At 39.6% G+C, this 10,743-nt stretch overlaps 1 pseudogene; it reads right to left on the bottom strand.

Annotated features, from left to right (window-relative positions):
* Positions 1-5,439, bottom strand: part of LOC101663202 — a 22,778-nt pseudogene extending 17,339 nt beyond the window's left edge.
* Positions 5,440-10,743: the final 5,304 nt, after the last annotated feature.

A 10,743-nucleotide genomic window follows, 5' to 3' on the forward strand; every position in this document is an offset into this window, starting at 1 on the left:
AAATTCCGAGTAAGTTCCGTGGGCTGTGTCTATGACAATTTGCTGGTGTGATATTAGACTACAGTTACATTGGAGGCAAAGTGAATGGTGCCTAGAGTCCCTTTGGCATTTCTTTGTACTTTTCTGTGGCTCTGTATGTACTTCAAAAATATGTATATATTTATAAAGAAAAAAAAGTATGATGGGGAGAAGAGTTTTGGAAGATGAGATGCTTCTCCTTGTGCTTGTGAGCTATGATCACACGGTTTGGAATGTAGCTGAAGATCATGCTAAGTGGTTCTCTGAGAAAGTGCATGTCAGGGTGGTTCACAAGCAGGGTTCTTGGAGCGTCGGCTGCTGTGTTTGGGGTCGTCTCTGGTCCTCAAGCTTTTGAGGAGGAAATGAATCGACTCCTATGAAGGAGTCCAGGCTGGACTCAAATACTAATGAGGTCCTGGCACCTTGCTTCCGAGCGTTTTCTGTTGTTTGGCTATGACCTACATGGTTGTTCTGCGGGAGTTCACTGAGAAAGTCATCAAGTCTGCTCTGAGGAGAGGGATGGATCCTGACAGAATCTATGAAACACAGCGTGATAAACAAGGTCCTACTGACAAACGTCCAGCCTCCATTTGGCTCATTTAGGTTGGTCTGTGCATATTTCAATTCGAAGCGCCAACTACAATTCTCATTGTAAGCTCACAGTCCTTCAAGCATCCTCTTGTGATCCCCTGAGAATACTGAAGGACAGTGCTAGGAAAATGGGAGACGGAAAAGATGAGATTAACTTTTACACATCAGCCTCTTAACCTTTGGGTTCCCCTCACCCCCGAGAATTCTTTTCATTATCTTTACCATGTGGAGAGCCTTCCCTTCTGTGTTATTGTAAAATGATGTGTAGAAGATGTGGATTTTGATGAAAAGTGCCCTCTTGATAGATAAAAGAGGATGCCAATCAGGCTTAAGCCTAGAGCAATAAGGTGTCAAGGATCACTCCAGTTCCTCTGTCAGACCACTTTAACGGTGCTCTGTGATGGAGTGATAGGAATATAGATAAGGGGAAATAAATAGACAATCCGTGTGGACTTAAGCCTTTTGATCATGGGTAGCACCTAGCAACTAATTTTGTAACAATCTCTGAAGTAAATAATGCCATGACCAAAATTACTGAAGAGTTTAATAAATCATCTATTAATATAAAGAATTTCAAAAGCTTCTATGAACATGACTATTGGCACTAAAATGGACATGCTTGCTGGAAGTATTTTGGAAGAAAGAATTACAACTCAAAATAATCCTAAAGAGTTAGAAAAATTATACCAGGAAATGTTTTAAAAGATAGTTGTATGGCAATAGATTTATAATTTATGCATTTGTCTTATTTCTTATACTTGAAGGATATTCATAACGCTATGCATTTCTTGGATAGGTCTTCCAAATCTTGTATTCTGGAAATGATTTTAAATAAACCACATCACTGTTAACATGATGAGGGAACAAAATTTTTCCTCATGTCTTATGAGCTGTATAACAATAGAAGGCTATTTTAAAAAAATCCCCATTTCATTTCACATTCATGTTTGTAAGATAGAAAAGAAATGAAGTACTAAAATAACAAAATTACAAACAAAAAAATTGAGGTCGTACAAAATACAAATGTCAAAATTTTTTTAATTACTAGATTCAATCTAACTAAATCAGTCTGCCACTCTCCTTTAAGAGATTCTTGGATGTCTGATGGGTAAAGTTCTGGGCTGTTAATGGAAAGTCAGTAGTTGACCCCATCAGTCACTTAGAGAGGGAAAGATGAGCAGTTGGCTTCTGGAAAGGTTGGTAGCCTCGGAAACCCTAGGAAGCAGTTCTACTCTGTCCTCTAGGGCCCTTATTGACTCAGTGATCGATCACGGTTTGCATTAAGAGTCTGAATTCTTGCTCTCAGAGTTACAGTTTCAGACACGCACAGGGGCAGTTCTACCCTGTCCTATGGGGTTGCCCGAGTCAGAATTGACTTGATGGCAATGAGATCGGATCGATAGAAAAGAGACTTGCTCTCCATTGCAGTATTTGTCTAGCAGAGGACAGGGAATGGTTTGTGCTGAGCAGTCTCCCTTTACTTAAAAATTCTGTGCAAGGAGGCTTTCTGCCTAGTCACATCATGAAGTTAGTGCCTACCAAGGACTGCACAACCTGAGACCAACGAAGGGAGATACACAGGATGAGCGAGACTGAGCCTTCTTACAGGGCCACAGGCTGATGCTAACACTCATCTTGGATGCTAATCAACTCTGCTGTTGTTAGTTATTCTGCAGTGAGTTTTCACTCCTGCTGACTGTATGTCGAACGGAACTAGACATGGCTCAGTCCCTCACCATCCTTATATGTGTTGCCATAATTGAGCCTATTGTTGCAACTACTGTGTAAATTCCTCTTAATTTTTCCTAGTTTTGCTGATCCCCTCCTTTATCAACCATGATGATCTTTTCTAGGGATTCATCCTTTTTGAATGATATGCCCTAAGTGAGTCAAAGTCGACCTCTACATAATCTTATTGGAGACTTAAAAAACGAAACAACAAAAATTCCCAAACAAACTAAAGATATTTAAAATTTTAAATAATGAGTTTGATAACTTGTATATTTTCCATTTTCGGTTCCGTGATAGTTTTTGGTTGACTAATTATCAACATGCACTCTGGTTTGAATCCTGATTTGCTAAACAACAAAATTTTTTTTTCTTTAAACTCTCTTGTTCACCTTTCTTTCTAGAGTTGTTTACTTACAACACAATAAAATTACCCTTTCCATTTTGTTTATTATTTCTATGTTACTTTGAATTATAGTACGATTGGTAAAAGTAATAATTATAACTCTTAAATTATTTGTTCATGCTTTAAATGTATAGCCTATTTACTAGGCAACAAAGCTAAAAATCCTAAATAGCACTACATTCCGAACTGCCCTATTTCAAAATCTCGCTTTATTAAACTATAAAATTGAAGTACAATTATTCCTTGATTCATATTTTAATAAAACACCACAATTATGTCTTTCCCAACGTAACTTTATTGCGACCTCTAGTCCTACTTCATGTCTACTCAGATGGTATGGGAATGCTACAAGAGGCAAAATACTTTATTAGTAAAGAATTATGATGCCATTTCTGCCCTCTCATTTACTAGGCTATCACAATCGTGGGAAGAAATTATAAAACTTTGACAGCCCCTTTCTTCCCGATGGTTTATGAATTATTATCTAGCACTGTGTGCTCTTCTCGGTGCTTGCAAATTGATTTCTGGATGATTTGTTCCAGTTTTTCCAGGTAAGGAAAATAAGCTGACGCCGGTAGTTCCAGGTTCATCGTTCATCCCATTTTTAAATATAGACACTACATTTGCCCTTTACAAGTCCTCTGGCACCTCTCCAGTGTCCTCCACGAGTTCTTAAAAATAATACCTGGTAGCCTTATATATATTGCAGCCATGTCTACAAAGTACTGTGAAATACTAAGTTGCTGTGTCACATAAATTTGAACAGATGTACTCTTCTAAAATGTGTTTTTTGGAATTGAAGGAAGCTGGCCTACGGTATAATTAATGGGATAATAAAAGCTGTTTAATCACAGGAGCCTCTTTAGTTCTCAAAAGAGAATCAGGCTTTGGTACAAAGGTCCAAAATATTCAAAGCGTACCGTTTTTCATATACAAATAGAACTTTCCATACAAATTGTTCCCCACTCCTCTGCCAGTTTACTCTACTGAAGTGGCATGTATGTTGCCCTGGTGTTGTAAGTGGGACGACTGGCATTTCACATCACAGGGTCACTCACAGTGGACAGGTTTGAATGCAGTTCCAACCAAACACACTAGGAAGAAAACGTGTGTGTGATCTACTTCCAAAAATTATCCAACAGAAACCTTACTAATCACATAAAATATTGCCTGGTATATTATTGGAAAAGGAAATATCCAAAAAAATCATCCATGCACAGTGGTCATATCACCACAATAAACCCAAATATGCCAATGACCTTGAAGATGTCATAGGACCCAGTCATATACTGTTCTGTTAGATATGCATAGGCTTCAAAAAGCTGGCTAATTATGTCTCTAAAATGAACCAGAGACCTACGTATATAAACCATAGATATATTAATGGATTTGGGGCTCACGCTTAATTCAAGCTCCAATCAAAGAAAAAATAGTTCTTATTACGTAGTTCTCTCTTGATGCTAGCCCTCATGCAAGATCACGGAAGAGATGAGTGCTATTGCAAAGTGTGGTAAAGAAACGAGATGGTGCCCGGCTATCAGAAAGAATAGAATCTGAGGTCTTTATGCCTTCAAAAAGGCAGCCATCTAAGTGAAGTGTCAACTAAGTCTCCTTGGAAGAAGCACATCAGCCTGTGAGAGCTAAGGATTTTAAATAATAAAACCCAAATTCAAAGGAGAGAATGTTATCAGAGCTTAAATTGTGAACACTTCGTTTGCAGATGGCTCTGGGTGCTAAAAGGACAAGCTGATCTTGAAAGTATGGCCAGATGCTCTTAAGAGGCACGTCTGGTGAGCCTGTCTTATATACTTGGGACATGTTGTCAGGAGAGACCAGTCCCTGGAGAAGGGCATCACACGTGGTAAAGAGGAGGGCCAGCAAAAATGGGCAGGTACTCAATGAGATGGTCTGACACAGTAGCTGCAACCATGAGCTCAAGCACAGGCACAGCTCTGAGGACCGTCCGGGACTGGGCAGTGTTTCATTCAGTTGTACATAGGGTCTCCTTGGGTCAGAACTGACTTGATGACACCTACCCTGACCTGGCAGATAACAGTGGAAATCCAAACCCACATGCATTAAAAGTCAAACCCAAGCAAACTCTCTGCCATCAAGACCATGCTGACTGTGCTGCTTGGGCAAAGTTAAAAAGCTCCTTGAACTCTACTAGTTTAATCCCCAAGGGCACTCTGTTCCCTCATAAGCCTCAACTGGAAGATGCTCAGCAATAACACTATGAGTAAGAAAACCCAGCTCCATAATTAAGCTCTCCAACTCCATCAGCAAGCACTCATCTGTCTGGCTCCAAGGACCAGGATGCCCGTTTCTTTGTCTCATGCTCTGACTTCCGGTTCTGTTACAAGCACTCCTCTGCTGCTCTTCTGGTGCCCCATCTCTCAGTCTTCTGCACCAAGGAGGTTAGGGGTGCAGAGACCTAGGTTTCAAATGATGCTCACTACTGCTAGCTCTTCTTTCTTAATGATAGTGAGATTTCCTTCCTACTTCTGAGGTGGCTTCTTTTACACTCAACAGGATGGCAACAATGATCAGTCTCCTCTTCAGATTCCCAAGTTTTAACAACCAAACACAAACCTGTTAGCAATCACACACAACTCAATAATACAATCCTCGCAATCCTCCCCAACCTTCACTTACCCAGATTCATCAGGAAGAGAGGAAAGAGTCCCAATCTGCATGATTCCATCCAGACATGTGGAAGGCATTACAAATCCTATGGCATCACACCTACTCAATTTCCATGAGCAGTAAGACAAATGGTAGTAGGTACACTTTGTGGCACTTTGCCCTCACCAACCTTTTAGCCCAAACTACAATTTGTATGGCTCTCAGTGTAGTGTGCGTTTGGTCAACTGGCCAAACATTTGGCATGTCCTCCAAAGCTAGAACTGATACAAAGGTTCTAGAAAGAGATGTCATTGTTAATGTCCGATGGATCTTGACTGAAAGCAGAGAATATCAGAAAGATGTGTACTTGTGTTTTACTGACTATTCAAAGGCGTTCAGTTGTGTAGATCCTAACAAACATTGAGAAGAATGGGGATTTCAAAACACCTTCTTGTGCTAATGAGGAACCTGTCTGTAAACAAAGTGTCCATCATTGGAACAGAACAAAGGAATACTGCATAATTTTAAATCAGAAAAAGCCCCGAAGAAACCATCACCCATCACCCGGGATAGGCCTGTCCTTTCTAACTTTTATCAGAATGCTCTCAGCTGTTTGGGAGATGTGGCGATTGAGTGGGTGGCTGGGTACATGTTGGACCTACTAACCTCAAGGTGAGCAATTCACACCCACCAGAAACTCACAGGGAGACAGATGAGGTTTTCTTCTTCCCTAAAGACTGACAGCCTTGTAAACCCACTGGGGCAACGCTATGCTGTCCTGTGATAAGCTGCACCTTCCAGAAACCTGCTCTATGGCTTCACTTATGCCTAGGTTGGAATTTAGTTAAGCTCTTTTTCGATTTCTATTAACCTCATTGTACTAGTGTAATGAGTGAAGTTTTTCTGAAAGTTCTGTGCATTTGTATGTCATTTGTAATCATCGTAGCAATGGAATCCCAAAGTGTATTTGTCTTCAGTTTCATGTATTGGTGTGTGTCTTCCAGTACCCATGCCTGGAAAATGGATATATAGCTAGGTTTTTGGTGAGCTCAATTTATCTGTAAAATATTTTATCTACAAAATATTTAAGAAAAGAATATTTCCAAAGTCATATAGACATTTGTATGCAGAAATCTGGCTGTTTGAAGCAGATAATTTGGTAAGATTTTACCCAACAAGAAATCTAATAAATATTTTGTAGGCTTTCAAAACCATCTGGACTTGTAGAGATGGAGAACTACATTGAATGAAATTCTAAATTTGTTGGATGCAGACATCATTCTTCCCCTCTTCCCATAATCAAAAATGACAGGTGTAATATTTGGACTGCTTTTCTTTGACTTAAAATGCCAAATCCCACCTCTATCTACAATGTCTGGTAGTATTTGATACTTTGTTTCTAGTTCAGCTCAAAAGAGGAGAATTAGCATCAGGGACACTTCAATGACATCCAATAACCCAATGAACAGCCCACCCAGTTGCTGTTACATTGATGCTGACTCATTGTGACCCCGGTGTGTGTCTGGGCAGAAATAAAAGGTTTTCAATGATTGATGTTTCAGAAGTAGACAACCACACTTTTCTTCCGGGGTACCTTTAAGTGGACTTAACTTCCAACCTTCAGGCTAACTGAACATGTTAACCCTCCAAACAAATGCTAAATGGACTGCTAATTATATTTGGTATGCTTGTACCATTGTTCTGACTACCTTGATTGCTTGTGAAAGTTAAGATAACTATGGTTCATAAACTTTTGTCATCATGCAATCACAGATATAGAGCTTCCATCCATAAGAGGGAACAGAAACGACACGTAGTCACATCCCTTTTAAAAGTTGCATTTGCACCCTGAACTCTGGTGGTGTAGTGACTACGAGTGGTGCTGGGACCTGCATGGTTGACAGTTTGGAACCACCAGCAGCTCCTTGGGAGAAAGCCTGGGCTGTTTCTTCTGTTCTCCGGAACACACAGGGGGCTCGGCATGGACTCAATGGCAGTGAGTTGAGTTGTGTAAACACACATAAAAATAAATAAATGCATTCATTTCCAATGGCCATTCCTATCTTTAACTCTAGCATATGTTTAAAATATATTTTAAATGGAAACATTAAAAATATATATACAGTGGGCACATGTATGCAAACTATAATGAAGTACTTAAAAAAATGCTAAATACATTGGATTTTTTAGTAGTTTTAGGTTTATAGAAAATATAGAGCTCTCAATGCTTCGCATTATATTGCACAGAATTTCTCTCTGATTATTAATATCTGGCATTAGCATGATGCATCTTTAACCACTGAAGAACCAAAGATTGGCACATTATTACTAACCAAAGTTGATCTTTTGCATTAGGGTTCATTCTTGGTGTTGGATAGTCCTACAGATTTTGCTAAATACTAAATGTTCCATGTGCACCCTTATGGTCCACTAGAGAAGGACTTTGCTGCCTAAAATTGCCCTGTGCTCCATGTATTCACCCCTCACCCTTCTGCTGACAGGTAGCATTTTAAGTAAAAATTAAATGGTAGCTAATGGAGAGGCTGTAGACATTCCTTTTCTGTCACCGAGGTTATTTTAATCTTTAACCCAAAGGAAGAAAGCAATGGAAGGATAATGCTAGGGAGAAAAAGGAGAGGAGGTGGTGGGGGGGGAGGGGAGAGAAAGAGAGAGAGAGAGAAAGTTTCATCTTTTACCCAATTGTTTTGAAAAGAAATGGGTATTCGGCCTGACTTGAACTGAAAGTGACCCCGCGGGGCCAGTCGGGAAGCACTATTTTGTTGGGTTATTTCATGACCCTCACATTCCTCCATCAAGGTGTCTGAGGCCGTTTTCCTCTTTCATACAAATCTCATGGTAACCTTTGCTCCCCCGTGGTTTAAATCACATTCTTAAGGGATTAAACTGTTATGACAAAAGAGGAATGTTTAGATATTGTGCTTTGCAGCTCAAAATTTGTCAGATTAGAAACTGTGTATTTTATAATCTTTAGATCAAAGAAGCTCCCCATCAAAGCTTTATGTCTACTACAATATTTTCCCAACCTCTGTTGAACCCGAATTGTTGTGGATTATCTCACATTGGGTTCACTGAGTATGCCGAGACTAATGTGGAGGGAAAAGCTTCCTTCCAAATATTTTCAACATTTCACATGTACAGGGCACGGGCGCTAAGCCCCAGGTATTAGTTTACTGAGTGGTGCAGCCTGTCTCGACAGTCTTTTTAACTCGAGTTTTATAGCAGATGCTTTTTGAGATTAGTATGACAGATAAAACCCTATAGGGCAACCATTTATCTTCCATTAAGAACACTGCTCACTCTCTTTAACCGACTGACCGGAGTGCTCTGTGAAGAGCCCTTTTTATAGAGTTTTTACATCTCGATGGATTAGGTATCATTACCCCGTAGGAAAAAGAACAGTTCAATTTTCTCAAAAGAATGGTTTGTCAGAGTAGAGCAGTTTTGTCTTTATCCATGTCTAAATCCAGCAATCATGTTTCCCAAATAGGCACAAAGCAATGATCATTCAAAGTTCAAATTGCCAATTAATATCAAATCTGCTCCCTGAATTCCTTTATTATAGTTCTGCCATGAATCCAGTAAGACAAGCATGAGATCAAGTGGATGGTATCGATTATAAATATATTTTTTCTGTTGAGGGGAAAAAAGTCAATTCAATCTTTTATTTTTAAAACTGAAACTACTATAAAAATCGCATTTACTAAAGGATGAAATTTTTACAGGAAAATTAAAATTAAGTGCTTTATAAACCACTTTTTGATAATGACAAGAAAAATCCAAGGGTAGGGTATGTGCATAATACAATTCAATTGCATCTATTTCTGCACTTAAAATGTAATTTTATACATAAACAACAAGATATTTATTTAACGTACAACATGAAAGAGGTCAAGGATTTTATCCTGGAGGAGCAGAAGACTATAAATGTAAATGTTGGATCTTCTGTATATTGTTACATTTATTGCAACATGGTAATGCATTTCTCAAATGAGACACCAAGGAGTACTTTTCAAAAGCTTTACTCTTCCCCTTACGCTTTTTAACATACTGTTTTTTAACTCTTTGTTGTGAGTTAAGGTGCCCTGGCAGCCTAGTGGGTTATGCATTATGCTGTTAACCACACGGTCAGCTTTCAAAACCACTAGCTGCTTTGCCAGAGACAAATGGGCCCTTCTAGTCCCATAAAGATTTACAGTCTGGGAAGCCCACAGGTGCAGCTCTCCTGTCCTTTAGGGTTGCTGAATTGAAAGGGACTTGATGTCAGTGAGGTGTTTATTGTTTGTTTGTTTGAGTTTGATTGTGCACTGGGTAAAAGTTTATAGAGCATAGTATCGGTTGTTTTACACCCAACCATTTATACGACGCATTTGCTTCAACTCATTTGTGACAATCTTCTCGATATAACATCACTTATCCCTCTCTGTGTTCCTGCTTCCATGCCTTCTGCACTTGGTCATTGGGTGAATGCTACCCCTTTGAGCTCAAATGGTTGATTATTTGATAGTATGGATGCCCCAGCAGTGTTATTGGTCACCTTTAAACAAACAAACAATCGTTTTGGCTAAAAATGGAGCCATGGAAGTGAGTTCAGTTCCAGACCCAAAGGGCAGCTGAGTCTTGCTGGGGGAGATCTGGGCAGTAAGCCTCGTCCCTCTGGATTCTGAATTTTGGTTCACGTTTTTCCTCTTACCCGGTACAGGACCTTCTAAAGCGCCCCTTATCAGAGCAGTGGGTAGCGATTGCTGGGCAGCATCTGCCTCATCCAGTCTCAAGGTTGTCAACGTTGATGTTCACGTGGTCTGTTAGTCCATTGGTAAATTGGTTTCATGTGTCTCAATTTTCATCACCCTTCTTGCCTGTGGATTGGAAAAGACTTATCATTGCATCTTAGCCCTCCTGACTGCCATCACAACCCTCCCATCAGAGGAGGGTGGGGAGCATCGTCTCTGCCGACTATGTTATGTCAACTGGCATCAATCTCAGCTGAGCCCAATTTTTCAAGGTGCTTGGTGATGTCTAAGATATTTTCACAACTTTCTCCCATGCATACATGGAGATATTTGTAGCAAAAATATTTTTTTTACATAAATATATCCTCTTTCAAAGTTCTGCATGTGGATATGCTCCTACTCTGCCACCCATTGTTGGGTAGTTTTCATGTCTAGCCATGTGTCTACTCGCTAGCACCATTATTGCAGGACTGTATGTGTAGCGATATTTACCTCTGTTGCCTTTAACTCTTGTACTTCTTTCAGTGTTTTCCCCTGCTCCCATTCTGATTTTTAACCTCTTTTCAATATATAATAAAATATACTATTTTTAAAAAAATTATTTTATTGGGGGCTCATACAATT

Source organism: Echinops telfairi, unplaced genomic scaffold, assembly GCF_000313985.2.
Source record: "Echinops telfairi isolate 266 unplaced genomic scaffold, ASM31398v2 ScPeMD7_7467;HRSCAF=8505_1, whole genome shotgun sequence".
Lineage (NCBI taxonomy): Eukaryota > Metazoa > Chordata > Mammalia > Afrosoricida > Tenrecidae > Echinops > Echinops telfairi.